Source organism: Gadus chalcogrammus, chromosome 12 (genome assembly GCF_026213295.1).
Source record: "Gadus chalcogrammus isolate NIFS_2021 chromosome 12, NIFS_Gcha_1.0, whole genome shotgun sequence".
In the NCBI taxonomy this organism is placed as follows: Eukaryota; Metazoa; Chordata; class Actinopteri; order Gadiformes; family Gadidae; genus Gadus; species Gadus chalcogrammus.
Window position 1 is genome coordinate 6297353 of NC_079423.1, and position 14266 is coordinate 6311618.

General features: G+C 45.8%; 7 non-coding genes across 7 annotated transcripts; all 7 read left to right on the plus strand.

Moving 5' to 3' along the window:
• Positions 1–1951: 1951 nt before the first annotated feature.
• LOC130394240 (5S ribosomal RNA) lies at positions 1952–2070 on the plus strand. Its single transcript, XR_008897418.1, has one exon. It is a non-coding gene; the product is annotated as a 5S ribosomal RNA (ribosomal RNA).
• A 2196-nt stretch (positions 2071–4266) lies between these two features.
• On the plus strand, positions 4267–4385 carry LOC130401341 (5S ribosomal RNA). The gene has a single exon (XR_008903803.1). It is a non-coding gene; the product is annotated as a 5S ribosomal RNA (ribosomal RNA).
• Positions 4386–4904: 519 nt separating this feature from the next.
• On the plus strand, positions 4905–5023 carry LOC130400984 (5S ribosomal RNA). The gene has a single exon (XR_008903449.1). It is a non-coding gene; the product is annotated as a 5S ribosomal RNA (ribosomal RNA).
• Positions 5024–5552: 529 nt separating this feature from the next.
• LOC130396507 (5S ribosomal RNA) lies at positions 5553–5671 on the plus strand. The gene has a single exon (XR_008899139.1). It is a non-coding gene; the product is annotated as a 5S ribosomal RNA (ribosomal RNA).
• Positions 5672–7590: 1919 nt separating this feature from the next.
• LOC130396350 (5S ribosomal RNA) lies at positions 7591–7709 on the plus strand. Its single transcript, XR_008898998.1, has one exon. It is a non-coding gene; the product is annotated as a 5S ribosomal RNA (ribosomal RNA).
• A 529-nt stretch (positions 7710–8238) lies between these two features.
• On the plus strand, positions 8239–8357 carry LOC130399482 (5S ribosomal RNA). Its single transcript, XR_008901991.1, has one exon. It is a non-coding gene; the product is annotated as a 5S ribosomal RNA (ribosomal RNA).
• Positions 8358–8876: 519 nt separating this feature from the next.
• Positions 8877–8995, plus strand: LOC130394827 (5S ribosomal RNA). The gene has a single exon (XR_008897947.1). It is a non-coding gene; the product is annotated as a 5S ribosomal RNA (ribosomal RNA).
• Positions 8996–14266: the final 5271 nt, after the last annotated feature.

A 14266-nucleotide genomic window follows, 5' to 3' on the forward strand; every position in this document is an offset into this window, starting at 1 on the left:
CAACAGTAGTTACACACTCCTAAACGTTGGCATGGCTGAGGGGAAACAAGCTAAGACCTACCATTTTCACCCTGAGTGGGAGGAAGATTATTGATTATCGTTGAGAAGGTGCCGTGCGCAGACGGAATGAAACCCCCACTGAAGTCCGTAGGTTCACGATACAACCCCCCCCCCCCCCCCCCCCCCCCGTCAACAATTGTTCTCTACCCCCCCCCCCCCCCGGCTTGAAGGTAGGTTTGCTGGTAGATCTCGGGAGGTTGGCTACTTGAAAAGTACATTACTTCTGGAAAGGTTAGAAAACTGGGTGGGGCTTTCAGGCACTGTCTTAAATTGGTTCAGGTCCTACCTACAAAATAGGAACTACTTTGTTTCCATTGGCGACTTTGTATCAGAATCAACCAATGTGACATGTGGAGTCCCACAAGGTTCGATCTTAGGACCCTCTTTATTCAACATCTACATGCTCCCACTAGGGCAAATCATGCAAAATAACAATATTGACCATCATTGCTATGCTGATGACACGCAAATCTATGTATCGCTATCACCAAATGACTATCGGCCCATAGATCTGCTGTGCCAGTGCATTGAGCAAGTGAAGGAATGGATGTGCCGAAATTTCCTTCAACTAAATGAGGACAAAACAGAGATAATTGTATTTGGTTCTAAAACGGAAAGGCTTAAAGTAACCCAACACCTTCACTCTCTGTCCCTGAAAACCTCAATCAAAGCCAGAAATCTAGGGGTTATCATGGATTCAGATTTACATTTTGACAGTCACATCAAATCAGTTACAAAATCGGCATATTATCACCTTAAAAATATAGCAAGACTTAGAGGGCTCATGTCCACCGAAGACTTACAAAAACTTGTACATGCCTTTATCACTAGTAAGCTTGATTACTGCAATGGTCTCCTCACAGGTCTCCCAAAACAAACTCTGAGGAAGCTTCAGCTTGTTCAGAATGCTGCTGCTAGAGTTCTAACAAAGACCAAAAAATTTGATCATATTACACCAATTCTGAAATCGTTACATTGGCTTCCTGTAGGTCAGAGAATTGATTTTAAAATCATGTTGCTAACCTATAAATCCCTACATGGTTTAGGCCCAAAATACTTAACTGATATGCTTCCACTACATCAGCCTTCTAGACCACTAAGATCCTCTGAGACCAATCTGTTAATTATCCCCAGAGTAAACACAAAACATGGGAAAGCAGGATTTAGTTACTATGCAACAAATAGCTGGAATAAACTCCCAGAGGATTTAAGACTTGCCCCAACTCTGAGCACCTTTAAAACAAGACTGAAGACTTTTATGTTTGCTATAGCTTTCTGCTAAAATCTTAAATACATTGCACTTTCTAAAAAGCTTTTTTAACTTTGCCTTTATTTTCTATTTTAATACTAAAATGCCTTTTTCTATTCTACCCATTTCTTTGCATATGTTTTTCTTTTACTTATCTATTATTTAATTTTATTGTATGACAATGTTTATATGTGAAGCACTTTGAGTCTGCCTTGTGTATGAAAAGTGCTATATAAATAAAGTTGCCTTGCCTTGCCTTGCCTATAGTGATACTGCCAGCAGGGAGCACCAGAGAGCTGAAACGACAGTTGTACATTTCTTAAACTTTCACCAACACAAACACGCACGCTCACTTCAGATCATGGGAGGACGTCAAAAAATCACCACCCATTCTCTGACCCTTTAACCGTTAACCTTGGTTCAAACATTTAACATCACACGCACACGCAGTGTATTGCAGATAATTAATGAATTCAGATGTCACAATGATCGTTTACATGGATAAGGAGTCCTTCTGAATCAATTACTGCCGTTTATATCTAACTAATGATTGTTTTTGTAAAAGTGTAACGTCGAGCATCCGCAGGTTTCTCACTCCTTATGTGCTACTGTATAAAACCTGGTTTTGCGCCAGCACTAATTGCTTACGGCCATACCATCCTGAACACGCCCGATCTCGTCTGATCTCGGAAGCTCAGCAGGGTCGGGCCTGGTTAGTACTTGGATGGGAGACCGCATGGGAATACCAGGTGCTGTAAGCTTTTTCTTTTTCAACTCGAGCTCATTGCCTCCGTGGCCTACCGTGACCTGGGGCCTCATGTACTAAGGTTGCGTACGCACAAAAACGTGGCGTACGTCCTTTTCCACGCTCACGTTCAGATGTACAAAACGTGAAATGACCGTAAAAATGTGCGGTCCCCACGCCAGCTCCAGAGCTGTCGTACGCACGTTTCTACAGCTATTGTTCCTTTGGCGACACTTAGAGGTGACGCTGGGAAACTGGGAAAAAAGGTGAAAACCATGACTCATCAGAGTGATTTGCACATCAGAGACACACTAATGAACGATTAACACACCTCGCAATTATATGGGTGGCTATAAAAGCATGCGCAATGGATGAAGAAAATTGTTTTAAAAATGGCTGCGTTAGCGTTGTTAGAGGACATCGCAAATGGTCAAATCCGAAGGGAACGTATATTTAGGGAACGCGAGGACTTACTCGCAAATGATGATGATTAGCTCATGAGCCGATTTCGTTTCCCCAGGCCAGTATTACTGGAGCTGTGCGCAGAGCTGCGGCCGGCCCTAGAGCGCCACACAGCCAGGAGCCAGGGGTTGTCCGTGCCCACACAGGTGCTGACTACGCTGGGGTTCCTGGCAACAGGGGCCTTCCAGCGGGAGCTGGCCGATCGGTCAGGAGTGTGCCAGTCCACCCTGAGCCGAGCCATGCCAGCTGTGTGGGACGGAATCATCATATGAGATTAATATGAGTCCAGACCGGCCTCATATGCATTAATGCATTAATATGAGATAATTAATGCATTCAAAGCCGAGCCACGCCGCCTTGCCCTGTGAATTCAGTTGCAGCGCAAATATAGCAGCAAATACGTTACATTCTTAACCCAGCAGCGGTGTTGTTCAGATACTGATTAAATGGGTTTGTTAACCATGTTTGTTAACCATAATAGTATGGCTCCATGAGTATGCGCACACGTTCTATGTGTTCTTCATCTCTGGGCACTGCGTCCCTTTATGTTTTGCAGCGGTTGCATTTGTTCTCTGTTAAAACACATGGTTAATGTATTATTTTGGAGTTAATAAATTTGGGAAAAAAAACAGGAACACCACTAGTTTCTGGCTACGCCACTGGTGTCACCGATCAAAGCGGCCACTCTCAAATCGAAGGGGGAGAGTTCCCCCACTCCCGTCCCCCCACCTGTTGCGGTCACGCTTCGGCGGTGGGCAGAAACCCTCCGCTTCACCTCCACCTTGAGGTCTGACCACTTTTTTTTAATTTCAGAGTGTGTGCGCTGCTGAGACCCCACTGCATTGACGGCCTCGCAAACACACTCCCACTCACTTCTCTTTTGTTTTGCATTTATCCCTGTTGACAGGGTTCCAATAGCATATGCTTGAGCATTTCTACCTCGTGGAGCAAAATCTCGAGCTCAGACTCCGTGAAGTTTCCTTTTTTGCCTCTGTTCATAGTGCCAGGTGATCGGATTAAGAGGTGAATCTCAGGTCCAGAGGCCTATTTAAATGAAATTGCATATTTAAATGAGGGCGTGGACAGGGAGGAGTTTGGCACCTCGGCATGTGCGCTCAATTCCACGTTGATCGAGATGTACAAAAGAAACGTGCTTGGATCCATGCGTTCGCACACTTTGATACATCTGAATTTATTTGTGCGTAAGACAGTTTCTGGGTTTTGGCGTACGCCAAGTTTCAGTATGAAATCCACGCAAGTCTTAGTACATGAGGCCCCTGATGTTTACTGCCAACCGCTTTGGAGGATTTAAGCAACATACAAAGACTGACAACGTCTCTCAAAACTATTTTTGTGAAACATGAGGACAGTATAGTGATACTGCCAGCAGGGAGCACCAGAGAGCTGAAACGACAGTTGTACATTTCTTAAACTTTCACCAACACAAACACGCACGCTCAATTCAAATCATGGGAGGATGTCCAAAAATCACCACCCATTCTCTGACACTTTAACCGTTAACCTTGGTTCAAACATTTAACATCACACGCACACGCAGTGTATTTCAGATAATTAATGAATTCAGATGTCACAATGATCGTTTACATGGATAAGGAGCCCTACTGAATCAATTACTGCCGTTTATATCTAACTAATGATTGTTTTTGTAAAAGTGTAACGTCGAGCCTCAGCAGGTTTCTCACTCCTTATGTGCTACTGTATAAAACCTGGTTTTGCGCCAGCACTATTTGCTTACGGCCATACCATCCTGAACACGCCCGATCTCGTCTGATCTCGGAAGCTCAGCAGGGTCGGGCCTGGTTAGTACTTGGATGGGAGACCGCCTGGGAATACCAGGTGCTGTAAGCTGTTTCTTTTTTAACTCCAGCTCATTGCCTCCGTGGCCTACCGTGACCTGATGTTTACTGCCAACCGCTTTGGAGGATTTAAGCAACATACAAAGACTTACAACGTCTCTCAAAACTATTTTTGTGAAACATGAGGACAGTATAGTGATACTGCCAGCAGGGAGCACCAGAGAGCTGAAACGACAGTTGTACATTACTTAAACTTTCACCAACACAAACACGCACGCTCACTTCAGATCATGGGAGGACGTCCAAAAATCACCACCCATTCTCTGACACTTTAACCGTTAACCTTGGTTCAAACATTTAACATCACACGCACACGCAGTGTATTTCAGATAATTAATGAATTCAGATGTCACAATGATCGTTTACATGGATAAGGAGCCCTACTGAATCAATTACTGCCGTTTATATCTAACTAATGATTGTTTTTGTAAGAGTGTAACGTCGAGCCTCAGCAGCTTTCTCACTCCTTATGTGCTACTGTATAAAACCTGGTTTTGCGCCTGCACTAAATGCTTACGGGTATACCACCCTGAACACGCCCGATCTCGTCTGATCTCGGAAGCTAAGCAGGGTCGGGCCTGGTTAGTACTTGGATGGGAGACCGCCTGGGAATACCAGGTGCTGTAAGCTATTTCTTTTTCAACTCGAGCTCATTGACTCCGTGGCCTACCGTTGCGTACCGTGACCTGATGTTTACTGCCAACCGCTTTGGAGGATTTAAGCAACATACAAAAACTGACAACATCTCTCAAAACTATTTTTGTGAAACATGAGGACAGTATAGTGATACTGCCAGCAGGGAGCACCAGAGAGCTGAAACGACAGTTGTACATTACTTAAACTTTCACCAACACAAACACGCACGCTCACTTCAGATCATGGGAGGACGTCCAAAAATCACCACCCATTCTCTGACACTTTAACCGTTAACCTTGGTTCAAACATTTAACATCACACGCACACGCAGTGTATTTCAGATAATTAATGAATTCAGATGTCACAATGATCGTTTACATGGATAAGGAGTTCTACTGAATCAATTACTGCCGTTTATATCTAACTAATGATTGTTTTTGTAAAAGTGTAACGTCGAGCCTCTGCAGCTTTCTCACTCCTTATGTGCTACTGTATAAAACCTGGTTTTGCGCCGGCACTAATTGCTTACGGCCATACCACCCTGAACACGCCCGATCTCGTCTGATCTCGGAAGCTAAGCAGGGTCGGGCCTGGTTAGTACTTGGATGGGAGACCACCTGGGAATACCAGGTGCTGTAAGCTATTTCTTTTTCAACTCGAGCTCATTGACTCCGTGGCGTACCGTGACCTGATGTTTACTGCCAACCGCTTTGGAGGATTTAAGCAACATACAAAAACTGACAACATCTCTCAAAACTATTTTTGTGAAACATGAGGACAGTATAGTGATACTGCCAGCAGGGAGCACCAGAGAGCTGAACCGACAGTTGTACATTTCTTAAACTTTCACCAACACAAACACGCACGCTCACTTCAGATCATGGGAGGACGTCAAAAAATCACCACCCATTCTCTGACACTTTAACCGTTAACCTTGGTTCAAACATTTAACATCACACGCACACGCAGTGTATTTCAGATAATTAATGAATTCAGATGTCACAATGATCGTTTACATGGATCTGGGCCCCGTTTCCCGATAACGATGGATCCACGCTCGTACGATCATTCTCACGATGGATCTTGCGATCCATCGTCAATTTCTTTGGAGCGTTTCCCGAAACTCCTCTTAACGTGAACGCGCATTCGCTGCACTCACGACGTCGTAGGATTGTAACTGTCTACTGACACGGTGCTGAAATGGGCTCCGTAGGAGGGGGAGACGCAGGAATGTCGCAGGAAAATTGTGTTAAAAAGGGTTAAAATATATCCCCATCAAGGACAACAGCAGAGTATCCTACGAAAAAAATAGACTGCAATTATATGAATGCTAAAGACATTAAAACACAATTGATTAGGCTTAAACCGACATATATCAGTCCTAATCCTGAATGCACTGTGCGTTTCACGGCATTTTCCCCCCTTAAATAATTCCTCTTCACACCTGTGAATAACCCGGGAGACGTCCATGATGAGGAATACAACGAAGCCCACCGTCTGGCCCGGTGCATCGTTGAGCGCACGATCGGGAGGTGGAAGTGGCGCTTTAGATGCCTTCACAAGTCAGGCGGAGGGCTCCAGTTTTCTCCGAGCAAGTCATGCGCCGTGATATGTGTGACGGCTATGTTGCACAACATTGCAGCTAAGGCTGGGGTGGCATTGCTTGAACCGGAGGACGTTGAGGACGATGACGATGAGGAAGATCGGTGTGAGGACGGCCTCCCTCATAGCTACGCGGCTGGTTTTCATGCGCGTCGAATAGTGATTGAGACTTTTTTTTAACCCCCTCCACCCTCCCTCATGTCACTAAACATTCCCGTCAACGTGACCAATCCCCACCATATCCCAGCCTTTTGCCTGCTCCTTTGCTTGTTTTTTATAAAAAATTGTATTTCTTTATTTTCTTATTTTTTTAAATTTCTTTTATTTCGTTATTTTTTATTTGTTTTAATTTGTTTAATTTAATTTATTTTTTACATTATTTTATGCTACGTTTTATGAGTAGCCTATGTCAGTCTGCACAAATCCCCCCACTGTCTCTCACACATTTTGAGTGCCCTGCCTGCGCAAACATTTTCTGGACTGTCCCGTTTTATTTTGGCCATTTGAACATCTTTATTTATAAATTAATTAATAATCTTTATTAATTACCAAACTAAGAACATAAAGGCGCAATGCGTTTTAATAAAACGCATCCAATAGACGGAATGTCCGATGGTGTCGCCACTGAGGCTATAGCTGACGATGCTCTTAGCGTCCTACGAGTACCTACGAGCACCCCTGGAGTACTCGTTAGCTACGAGCGTTTTCAAGACGTTCGTTCCCCACGATGCTTTCGGGAAACGCGGTGAAAACTCTACGATGCCCTTTCGACGCACTTCACGATCCACTTAGGCTAACGACGCTTTCGGGAAACGGGGCCAAGGAGTCCTACTGAATCAATTACTGCCGTTTATATCTAACTAATGATTGTTTTTGTAAAAGTGTAACGTCGAGCCTCAGCAGCTTTCTCACTCCTTATGTGCTACTGTATAAAACCTGGTTTTGCGCCTGCACTAATTGCTTACGGCCATACCACCCTGAACACGCCCGATCTCGTCTGATCTCGGAAGCTAAGCAGGGTCGGGCCTGGTTAGTACTAGGATGGGAGACCGCCTGGGAATACCAGGTGCTGTAAGCTTTTCCTTTTTCAACTCGAGCTCATTGCCTCCGTGGCCTACCGTGAACTACCGTGACCTGATGTTTACTGCCAACCGCTTTGGAGGATTTAAGCAACATACAAAAACTGACAACGTCTCTCAAAACTGTTTTTGTGAAACATGAGGACAGTATAGTGATACTGCCAGCAGGGAGCACCAGAGAGCTGAACCGACAGTTGTACATTTCTTAAACTTTCACCAACACAAACACGCACGCTCACTTCAGATCATGGGAGGACGTCAAAAAATCACCACCCATTCTCTGACACTTTAACCGTTAACCTTGGTTCAAACATTTAACATCACACGCACACGCAGTGTATTTCAGATAATTAATGAATTCAGATGTCACAATGATCGTTTACATGGATAAGGAGTTCTACTGAATCAATTACTGCCGTTTATATCTAACTAATGATTGTTTTTGTAAAAGTGTAACGTCGAGCCTCTGCAGCTTTCTCACTCCTTATGTGCTACTGTATAAAACCTGGTTTTGCGCCTGCACTAATTGCTTACGGCCATACCACCCTGAACACGCCCGATCTCGTCTGATCTCGGAAGCTAAGCAGGGTCGGGCCTGGTTAGTACTTGGATGGGAGACCGCCTGGGAATACCAGGTGCTGTAAGCTTTTTCTTTTTCAACTCGAGCTCATTGACTCCGTGGCGTACCGTGACCTGATGTTTACTGCCAACCGCTTTGGAGGATTTAAGCAACATACAAAAACTGACAACGTCTCTCAAAACTATTTTTGTGAAACATGAGGACAGTATAGTGATACTGCCAGCAGGGAGCACCAGAGAGCTGAACCGACAGTTGTACATTTCTTAAACTTTCACCAACACAAACACGCACGCTCACTTCAGATCATGGGAGGACGTCAAAAAATCACCACCCATTCTCTGACACTTTAACCGTTAACCTTGGTTCAAACATTTAACATCACACGCACACGCAGTGTATTTCAGATAATTAATGAATTCAGATGTCACAATGATCGTTTACATGGATAAGGAGTCCTACTGAATCAATTACTGCCGTTTATATCTAACTAATGATTGTTTTTTTAAAAGTGTAACGTCGAGCCTCAGCAGCTTTCTCACTCCTTATGTGCTACTGTATAAAACCTGGTTTTGCGCCTGCACTAATTGCTTACGGCCATACCACCCTGAACACGCCCGATCTCGTCTGATCTTGGAAGCTAAGCAGGGTCGGGCCTGGTTAGTACTTGGATGGGAGACCGCCTAGGAATACCAGGTGCTGTAAGAATTTCCTTTTTCAACTCGAGCTCATTGCCTCCGTGGCCTACCGTGACCTACCGTGACCTGATGTTTAATGCCAACCGCTTTGGAGGATTTAAGCAACATACAAAAACTGACAACGTCTCTCAAAACTGTTTTTGTGAAACATGAGGACAGTATAGTGATACTGCCAGCAGGGAGCACCAGAGAGCTGAACCGACAGTTGTACATTTCTTAAACTTTCACCAACACAAACACGCACGCTCACTTCAGATCATGGGAGGACGTCAAAAAATCACCACCCATTCTCTGACACTTTAACCGTTAACCTTGGTTCAAACATTTAACATCACACGCACACGCAGTGTATTTCAGATAATTAATGAATTCAGATGTCACAATGATCGTTTACATGGATAAGGAGTTCTACTGAATCAATTACTGCCGTTTATATCTAACTAATGATTGTTTTTGTTTGTTTGCAACGGTGGAGGCGAGAATGATCCGGGGCCTAGCTTCGGCGAAGCCACCGGGCGAAATGAGTGCCGCCGGGCAGCGAGCTGGAGGGACGGTGAATGGAGCAGGACTTGAGGTGGAGGAGGACGGAAAAGTTGGCGGGTTGCGAGGAGGAAGGAGTGTTGCGGAGGAGTCGGGAGGAGAAAGGAGAGAAGGAGAGAGCGGGGGAGATGGGAACGGCAAGGCGGCTGGAGGCGGGCAAGAGCAGGTGGCTGGTGGAGAAACAGTGGACGGGATTAAGAAGGTAGAGCGCATGTATAAGAGGAGGCTCACGGTTTGCGTGGAGCAGTGCGGGGACGTTATACCCATAGGAGAATTAATGAAGGCTATGGCGGTCGTGTGCGGAGAAATCAGGGCCTGTAGGGTGCTGGCCCTCGGGAAGCTGGAGGTGACGGTGTGCGGAGAGAGGGGGAAGGACCGTCTGCTCGATGGGTTTAAAATACACAACACTAGGATTATTGCCAGAGAACTATGTAATGACGAGCTGGTGGTTTCCTTTCTTACCCTGCCAGCATACATTTCTGATGCGGAAATCCTGGATAAACTAAGTGGGTGGGGAGTCCGGGCGCTTTCGTCCAACAAGAGGAGGATGTGGCCGGGCACCAATATTGCCGATGGTACAAGGATTGTACGGGTCAAATTTAATGAGCTCGTGCAATCCTTGCCATATTCCACTAAATTCAATACCGCAACGGGTGTTGAATACTTTAGAGTAATCCACGACCGCCAGATGAAGGTTTGCAGGAGCTGTATGCAGCCGGGCCACATCCTGCGTGAATGCCCGGATTTTACCTGCCATAATTGTGGATGCCAGGGCCACTACGCTCGGGAGTGTGCCACTGGGGTGGCAAAGTGTCTGACATGCCGGAGGAGAGAGAGAGACTGTATATGCCCGGTGGAGAAGGAGGCGGAGGAGGACGGCGGCGAGCTGGATGGTGACGAACCGGGGGCGCCGGATGACGGTGGTGGTGAGGACGAGGAGGAGGGCATGGGCGCGAGCATGGACCGGGACGGTGTCTCTGGGGGGGAGGAATTCCCCACGTTGCTGGAGGAGGAGCTCACCCCGGGCCAGCCTGCGGACCTGAGGGGAGAGCGGAGCGAGGGCCTGCCGCGGCGGCAGGGAGACAGGAGCGTGAGAGGCAGAGGTGAAAGACGGGAAGGGGTAAGAATGTTTGGGGATGGGACGGGGAAAACTGTACTTAATATGACTTGGGGCAATGATGAGGTGGGTGAGAGTGGGGATTTTGTTGATAATACTGTGAGGGAGGGGAGCTCGGGGAGTGATATGGACATGGAGGAGCTAAGGGAGGCGAAAAAAAGGCTGTCCGCAAAGCAAAAAACGGAGGGGAGTGGGAAGAAGAATAAGAATTGTTAATTTTTTTGATGAAGGTTATTGTGCGAACGTTATGAGAACTGAATATAAAAGAAATGCCATATTGGAAAGAGTTGCGAGCTAGTGGAGTTCTGGGGAAAAATCAAGGGGCTGCTGGGAGGGTGCAGTGTGGGAGACTGCTGGGTGGAACGGGGGTGGGAATTGTCTGTACTCTTGGGAGTGAGTAGGAAATATAGAAATTGGAAAATGATCAATATGATCTTTGGATTCGCAAGGAGGGCAATTTTTAACAGACGCGATTTTGCGCTGTATGAAAGGAGAAAGTTGGATGCATGGAGGCTGTTTGTGAATGAATGGAAAAGACACTTACGAATGCTGTATGTTGTGGACGAGGCTTTGTTTGTGAGTATGTTTGTAGAGAGCGCGGGAGTATGTGGTGTGAATGAGAATGGAATTGTATGGATGACTGAGCAGGGCACCGTTTGGGGTTGATTTGGATGGTTTAAAGGGGGTGGCTTATTTTTGGAGGTGGGAGAGTGGGGGGTTTTTTGTGGGATTTTGGTTTTGTGTGGTTTTTTCGAATGAGGGGTGGTTTAATTTTGTGGGTAAATGGTCGAGGTTAAAATAATCTGTGTTTGGCTATTCGGTTTGTGCTTTGGGATTGAGGGGCGGTTTAATTTCGAGGGTAAGTGTATTCGGGAAAAGATACTGCTTTTGCTGTGTTGTTCTTATTTTAATTTAAAAGAGAAAGTGTGCTTAGTTAATTGTTTGTGCGGTTTCTGAGGGTGGTTTAATTTGTGGGACTGTTTTTCATTTACTTTTATTTGATATACGTATAAATGAATGTGTAATTGTATAAAATTGAATCTAATTTTGATAATAAAAAAGAAAAAAAAAACACGCCCGATCTCGTCTGATCTCGGAAGCTAAGCAAGGTCGGGCCTGGTTAGTACTTGGATGGGAGACCGCCTGGGAATACCAGGTGCTGTAAGAGTTTCCTTTTTCAACTCGAGCTCATTGCCTCCGTGGCCTACCGTGACCTACCGTGACCTGATGTTTACTGCCAACCGCTTTGGAGGATTTAAGCAACATACAAAGACTGACAACGTCTCTCAAAACTATTTTTGTGAAACATGAGGACAGTATAGTGATACTGCCAGCAGGGAGCACCAGAGAGCTGAAACGACAGTTGTACATTTCTTAAACTTTCACCAACTGTCACATGCTGGCTCTAGCATGCAACATGAAATGGGGGAGACCACGCCGTTTTACAATAATAAAAGAGTTTATTATAGTAAGAAGATAATTTAGTATATAATTAACTAGAATAAAGATAAAGAAGTGTGGTGTAAATCAGTTCAATGTAAAGTAACCCAAAGTGTCATGCAAAAGTCAGTCTGTGTGTAACAAAACAAAGGACAACGAAAACCAACACGCCGGGAGGAAGGAGCCTCTTGACTGTTGTGAAAGCAGGCTTTTAACCTGCTGCCAACACAGGCACACCTGAACTGCATCACCTATTAAGAGAGAGAGAGAGAACAGGCAAACCAAACAGCCAGGGTGGAGTCAACGCAAGGGTGGAGTCAAAGACTCACCAGGGTCGTCACATCCCCCCCCTTAAGACAGAAGCCCACCTAAGTGGGATTCTGCACTTATGGTATTCAAAAAAACAAAACCCAACCACATCAGCACTACCCTTCCCCTCAACCAACACCAGTTACATCAACACTGCTACCGGATCAACTAGAACCCCCCCCCCCCATACACACACTCTCACCACTCCTCACGCACAATCAGTCACCCAACCTCCTGACCCACAGCAATTCCGGGCCCTGAAAAAGTAATCTAAAAGGGACAGGGGCATAGAGACAAGAGAGGAGAGAAATTAGTGAAGGTATGCACATAATCACTTATCGCACCCCATCCGGAGCGCGAGACAAAGCATCTGCCATTACATTGTCCACGCCTTTAATGTGGCGAATTTGTAGATCGTAGGGTTGTAAAAACAACGCCCAACGCATCAGGCGCTGATTTGGATTCTGTAATTGGTGCAGAAAAGTCAATGGATTGTGATCCGAAAAGACAACCACAGGAACCACCCCTCCCCCTACATACACATTGAAGTGCTGCAGAGCCCACACAAGGGCCAGCGCCTCTTTTTCAATCGTTGAGTAATTCAACTGATGTTGATTGAATTTTCTTGAAAAATAAGACACTGGACGATCGACTTCCTGATCATCTGTTTGTAAAAGCACTGCGCCAGCCCCGACCTGGCTGGCATCCACCTGGATTTTAAATGGACGGTCAAGCTGGGGAGCCGCCAGGACCGGTGCAGTGCTAAGCAACAATTTTACATTATCAAAAGCCCCTTGGCACTCATCAGTCCAGACGAACTGAGCTTTCCCTTTTAACAAATTTGTGAGGGGTGCAACCACTGTCGAAAAATTAAAACAGAAACTTCGATAATATCCCATCATGCCTAAAAAGCGCATCAACTCCTTTTTTGTTACAGGCGGTGGAAAATTGTCTATTGCCATTACCTTGGCCCGCACTGGCCGTATCTCTCCTTGTCCTACCACCTTCCCCAGATAGGTCACTGTAGCCTTCGCAAATTCACATTTAGCTAAATTGACCGTTAAGTTAGCTGCCTGGAGCCTCTCAAACAACGCCGCCAATCTTGACAAATGTAAGGCCCAGGTATCACCCACTGTCACGACATCGTCCAGATAAACTGCACACCCCTCCAGCCCAGACGTTACATAATTCATAAGACGCTGGAAACTAGAGGGCGCATTACGCAACCCAAAACTCATCACATTATATGTGTATAAGCCAGACGGAGTGACAAAAGCAGATACCTCCTGTGCGCGCGCGGTTAGTGGGATCTGATAATACCCTTTAAGAAGATCTAGTTTTGTAACGTACTTCGCAGCCCCCACACGGTCTATACAGTCTTCTAACCGAGGAAGTGGAAAGGAGTCAGGCTTAGTTACCGTATTGACCTTGCGGTAATCAGTGCAGAATCTAAAGGTGTTGTCGGGTTTTGCTACCAACAAGCACGGTGACGCCCAACTGGAGTACGACGGTTTTGCCAGCCCATTATCGATCAAATACTGGACCTCCGTCTCCAGAAGTTTCTGTTTGGCTGGTGGGACGCGGTAGAAACGCTGCCTAATCGGCGCAGCATCCCCAATGTCTATGTCGTGCTCCATCACATTGGTGCATGTTGGAACATCGGAAAATAAAGACGAAAAAGATAAAATCAATGATTTTAGCTCCTCCCTCTGCTTCTCAGACATATGGCCCAACAGGCCATCAAGATTGTTTAACATTTCGGAATTTTTTAGTCGTGGCAATAACACACAGTCATCAGGGGCACCTTCATCCTCCCCATCAGCTGCCACCATAGGAGAAGACGACACTGCACCCCCTACTGCCAGCACAGCAGAC